This window comes from Arachis duranensis, chromosome 8, assembly GCF_000817695.3.
Source record: "Arachis duranensis cultivar V14167 chromosome 8, aradu.V14167.gnm2.J7QH, whole genome shotgun sequence".
Classification (NCBI taxonomy): Eukaryota; Viridiplantae; Streptophyta; class Magnoliopsida; order Fabales; family Fabaceae; genus Arachis; species Arachis duranensis.
The window spans coordinates 2,675,872-2,682,355 of record NC_029779.3 but is presented as its reverse complement, the minus strand read 5'-3'; the positions used below and the strand labels follow the sequence as shown (position 1 = coordinate 2,682,355).

General features: G+C 29.8%; 1 long non-coding RNA gene across 1 annotated transcript; it reads left to right on the top strand.

Moving 5' to 3' along the window:
• The first annotated feature begins 5,101 nt into the window (after positions 1-5,101).
• On the top strand, positions 5,102-5,961 carry LOC107460136 (uncharacterized). Its single transcript, XR_002366233.2, has 4 exons — positions 5,102-5,235; positions 5,358-5,450; positions 5,595-5,685; positions 5,796-5,961. It is a non-coding gene; the product is annotated as an uncharacterized LOC107460136 (long non-coding RNA).
• The last annotated feature ends 523 nt before the right edge of the window (positions 5,962-6,484 follow it).

Here is a 6,484-nt window from a genome sequence, read left to right as displayed (position 1 = left end):
AGCTCGTAATCCCTTCACCAAAATAGTTTATAATTGACAACCTATCTTCCTCCCACGGAAGCAACTCGGAAACAGATATTAGACCATCCTTGTCAACCATTTTAATAAGAAAGGCTATTATGCACTCATTTTGAGGAGTTATAAGCTCAGGACCTAGTATATATTAAGGCTGACAGCACCAATAGATCGGGAACTTCTCATCCAGGTGCTCATCTAAACAAAACAGAAAAACCTCATCTACCGACTTCACCTTAAGAAACATTTCTTTAAAATCTTTGAAAAAGGATTTGTACAACTTAAAAACAGAGAACCCAGGAGTACTATTCAAGTTCACCCAAAGGCATTTCTAGACTCCTTTTGCTTGAAATAGAGAAAAGAAAAGTTCTAGTTCTGGTTCAATTTCAAGAAATTGCATCAGAACCTGAAAGCATTTTAAAAATGCCCATCCATTAGGATGGACCTGAGAAGGTGCATAGTTCATTTGTTTTAACATGTCACACTCAAAATTTGTGAAAGGCAATTTCACAAAAAGTTCCTCAAGCATACAGTTGTACATGAAAAGGTTTTCAAAATCTTTCTTTCTATGAAAAACGCGATCAGAGCGATTGCACGGCAACAATTCTATGAGAAACTCAGGCCTCACTATCCTCAACAAATTAACCTCACTAACACTCTCTTTGTCAATAAACAGAGATGCCCTTATCTTCACATCCCATCAACCCAATCATAAGACTCATAATCCCCAACCTTCGGCAAAGCCTTCGCCTTTTTCTCACTCATTTTTCAGAATACAAATAGTGGATAAAGCAAGGAGTAAGGAACATTTTTACTAACCTCTTTTACTCATCCTCTTCGAATTTTGGAAGCAACACCAGTTAAATTAACAGACTTGTGCTAATGTAAGTGGAACTCGAAATAAATTTTACACCATTCATTTAATAAACCCTTCAGTTCCACCATAAATTACAACCATTCATAAAGCCCACTTTCAATGGTTACAGAACCGTTTGGAACTTGCACCCAATTTTGAAAAAAAATTAAAATTAATTTTCAATCAGCATGCCTTTTCGAATACTCAAAAAAAAAAAGAGAAGAAAGTTTAATTAGTATAAATGAGACACGTTGATCTGGGGACTCCCCATGCCGAGCTATAACTTGGTCAAGCAACTCAAAAGCTCAACCTACCCCATTAAAATCATGCTAAGTTTGGGGCTGTGATATGACCGTTATATGTCACTCACGAGTTATAGCTCAGCAACGTAACTTATACCTGATCGTAACTGACACATTAACTCCACCGATTTATGATTATAAATGACCTTTATTCCGTAACGTCAGATATGTAATTAATCTCCCTTCTGAGCGCCATTACTCAAGAGAAAACAGTTACCCTTGTCTCGCGAGTATAAAAGGAAATGATAAGAATTTTTGAAGGTACGTGATCTTTTCCAAATGATAACTTTTACTAGTATTCTCCTTTGCTGACTTGAGCGTCGGAGTGCCTTTTACAGGTACTCACCCTCTTGTTCCATCTGTTGCTGAAGTATATCGTGATCCAGTCAGAAAGTTTGCTGACACCTATCGGAAGACGAGTTATATATCGACTTAACGACCAGGCAAGAACATGACCAAAATAAAATATTTGGATTGGTTCGATATCTAGATTTTGAGAGCTAAACCTACTTCTCTTTGTGAGTACCAGTTTTATTTGCATCAAAATTTGTGTATCTTTGATAATGACAAAAAAAATGACGTTTGCATAAACTCGAAATGAACAATAAAACTTAAATGACTTGAATAAAAATGAAATTGAATTACAGATAGTAAAAATATTTAAAAAAGTAAAAGACAAATTAAAATGTAAAGTCCAAAAAAATAAAAATTGCTGAATTTAAAAAAAAACAAAATAACATTACAAAAAAGGTAAATTGTATAAAAAGAAAATACAAAAATAGTAAAATAAAATTAAAAAATATAAAAATTGATCGACAATGTAATATTTTTTATACTAAACAATGATCGAAATTCAAAGCTAAGTTATCAAAAAAATGTAATAATATCTTGTCGAAAATATTATTTTTAATATAATACATGGTAATTGAACTCCTCAACAACATAGCAATAAGAAACAGTAACAACATGATTATCAATCACTATTTAGATTTTGTTTAATGATAAAATTATGGATCTCATATATATTAGTCTTTTCATGTTGTATACAAGGTTATATCAGTCAAATACATTGATATATTATTTAAAAGAGGTTTTTTCTTTTTTTTTTTTACTAAACTAAAAAAAAATCTTTATTCTTAATTTTTTTAATAACTTTTTAATATTATTTTTGTTGTATTTTATTTTGTTCATTCGATCTATAACATAAATATAGAGACGGGTTATTATATCTTATCCATCCCTTATAATTCGGTCTAGCATACATAAGAGGAATATAATGGCCATATACTAAGCCTAAAGTTACTTTTCTTTAAAAGTCGGTTACAAACAATACATTATACGCCGCCTATTAAAGCCGAGTTATTATGACATAAAGTTGCATAGTTAAAACGAAGAGATACTAACTTGAGCGTCAGAATAATACTTCAAGCTGAAGTTCTGGCATGCTATAGAACAATTTGTATGAATTATTTTTTGATACACTTCTTCCATAAATTCTAATCGACAATTAACACTGTTAATTGGTTGGAAATAATAATTAGTTGAATATCGTATCACATTTGCATAATTTGCTCAACGACCTTTATTTATCTTTCTTCTTTTTCCATCTTTAACTTCAGTCTGGGGATATCTGTAACCATCATATTAATTAATAACTGAACATAATAATAATGTCTTAAGAGTTAGTTCAAATTTAGACATCAGTGTCCTAAAGGAATGGATCACGTTGCTTAATTTCTACTACACACACTTGGAGCTCTTCTGTGCGATGCCGATTTAAAAGTGACCAAGGGAAAGGGACACGACTAGCACAAACTTTTCCAATTCGAAACGAGTAAGTTCTCATTTTATTAAAGTTAAGGATACCCTTAGTTTGAAGCATTATGTTGTATATACACTAAAATTAGTTATTAAAATTAATCATTAGAATAAAAAATATATTAAAATATATATATATATATATTAAAAATAAATTAAATTATATATATATTTATATATAAATATATTTTAATGATTAATTTTAATGTATAAATAATATTTTTGTAGTTGTAAATATATACTCAGCCATGCAAACTGTTGCAATAATACACTTTGATTGGATGATGAGGTGTGGCATAATTAATAGTAGATGACAAAATCCGTCAACTTGTTAAGTTATTCAGTGGACTCAGAGTGGCGCGTGTGAGGACAGGTGTCCATTTAGTGGCATCCGCTGCAGTTATCATTATATTTCCAACTAGATTGATAGGTTACATACAGTCACACAAATTAAAGAGAAGCAAATCCAGCAAATATAATAATGCATCCACGTTTCGTTTCGTTTCTTATCTTATGTATTAATAGGAAAAGTTTCAGGTATGTCAATCACTTTATTGGAAGACTGAAATTCTGACTGTTATGTCCATTAAGATATAAAATAAAAAAATGTTAATGACTCTGATTGTTTTGAGTGAAATTGTGGTGGAGTCTTTAATTTTGTAGTGTTGCAAAGATCTTAACCTATAGTACTGTTATACTAATATGATGGTTTATTAATTAGAGGCTATGTGTAGCTTGTCGCAGCTGGAGCTCAATCAGGGGGGAGAGAGAGAGAGTATTTAATTATTTATTATATTTTGATTTTAGACATATAATATCTTAAGTTACTAGCTGAATACATATTAGATATGATTTAAATATTTGTAAAATTAATTATTAATCAATAATAAATCTGTCAACTTTTGATAAATTTTGAGTTATATTATTATAATGATTGAATTAAATAAATCTTATCCAAGCTAATTGAAAATAAAGAAATGAGTTTCTAGAGTCATTTATTAGTTCATTATGATCATGGTAATAAATTAGATCTCTTATTCTAATTAATAAAAAGATATTACTTCATACTGTTAGATACTGAAAAATATTACTAAATATAAAATTTTACTTCATACGCTTAGTATTAGACTTATAGAGTCACACATTAATAAATATTACGGTCTTTGTTAAAGAATTATTTAATTATTATTATTTTTTTGCTAGAACCAATAATATAATAATTTTATGATAATTTAGAATGTTAAATAACCATTAAGAATAATTAGTTATTTTACCGTTTTAAATTTTATATTTTTAGTTTGGATAAGTTTGTTTTAATTGAGTTATTATATAATTCATAAGATTTCAATTTGAACAAAATAAAATTTAAATTTAAAATAAAATAAAATTTAAAATTAAAAAATACTCAAATTTAAAATCATAAAAAATATCATTATATATATGTTAGAGAATATTCCCACATTTTACCTGAATTCCAACATCATTCTATTTGAGATAATATTGATAGCAAGAATGTGAGATATAACCAAGAGTGACACATTTTGCAAAGAAAACAAGGGTATGCAATACCAGATAATGATTGGTAAAATTAAAGCTAAGTCTAATACTTCAGTTTTAGATAGATCTTGTATTATCCTCAAAGGTCTCGCCTTTCAGGTTCCGAATCTACCGAGGAGAATAATTCCATTCTAGTTGTAACTCCTCATATGAGGTTATAAATTTAGACAAAAGAGACCTTTTCCTATACTGGATTTAATTAACTACTTTATTGAATGCTGTTTCTCATTGAGTTAAGAAAATTATACTCCTTATTACCTAAAGTATAAGTTAAAAAATAAAGAAAAAATAATATATATTATGCAATCAATACCTAGTCCCAGGCAACACACTCTAATGGATTTTGTCTGGAAAGTAATTATAAGTTGTAAACTAACCATACAATCAAAGAGGGAGGAGATTTAACTAAGAAAGTGACTTATCAATCAATATTAAAACCAGCAATTTCGGTTACACTTGGATGACTTAGATTAAAAGTGTCTGCTACTTCTTACTTGCTGATAATTTTTCCTTTTGCTTGCAATAAAAGTATTTGCTTTAAAACTTTCTCCTGCATGCTTGATGATCATTTTTATCTCATTTGTTTAATGAAACAATTTCATTGCTAACCATGAGCTGGTGATTGTCAGTTGCTGTTCGCGATTTATTTTACAACCAACTAGTTCGGAGGAAATACATGCAATCCAGGTTCTTTTCTCTTGTACCACCATGCAAATGACATATTTTGTGAAGTTTAATTCATCTTTAATGAATAATGGATCTGTTTGATAATTTTGTATTGACCGATGAATTCATCTCTGCAATAAAAGTCCCAATAAGGTGCTGCAATCAATCAAGAAATGTGTACAACGGCTTGCTCTTGTGCATCCAAATGTTTCCTTCAAAGTTATCGATGTTGAAAGGTATCTTCCCCTGCAAAATAACAAAGTCAATCTTCTTTATATTTGTCAATCATTCTTTTGCTCATTTTCTTTACTCATTTTTCTTACCATGTTTGTCAATCATTGTTGCTGGATGGGCTCATAATTCATAGTTGTTTGTTGAAGGTCCAAAAGTGAATTTTATAGGGTTCTAGTTCAAATTCAGAACATTTATTAGCAAAACGAAGCCTACTTGATTACTTTTTCACCGAGCTAGGTTGTAAGATATCCATCCCTCTTTCTAATACTTTTATGTAATTTAGTGAACATTATTTTTTTAATGTTCTTGTTTTGTTTTTCATTTCATCTTGATATATTGTTTTACAGCAAAAGTAGTTGTCATTATTGGTGAATGAGGATCCTGCTATTATGGAAAGACATGGTGCCCTTGAAAGAGGTTCGAGTTATATTGGAGTGTACAAACTGAGATAGATGCAGTTGCTTGCACTAAGCAGATATTGATATGTTTATAAATTATTTTTACCATGTTTTAGTCTAGACGTGTATCATAAATTTGATATATTTAGAAATTTTTAATATTTTAAATTCTATATTTCTATATAGATATTGTGAATATTTTTTGTATTTATTGAAAAATTGATCTATGTTTGATTCTTTTTGTATTTGGTGGAAATATAATTATTTATGAAAATTAAGTTTTAATAGTGATAAATGTGAAATTAGTAAAAATTTATAATTATAAAATCAGGAATAACAACCGATTTAGTGACCGATTTAGATTTTTAGTTCAGGAATTAGCAACCAATTTAGTGACCGATTTTGGAATTTTCAAATCAGCCATCAGCAACCGATTTTATGGCAACTGATTTAGCGATTGAAAAGTTGGTCGCCATTTAGTGACCGATTTACTTCGCGGCCGATTTAGCAACGGAAAAATTGGTCACCATTTAACGACCGATGATGTTAGCGACTGACTTAGCGACTGATACTCTTTGGTGAGGGTTTGGTGACCTTGTTCTAATTAGCGACCAAGGTTTTAGCGACCATCAGAATCG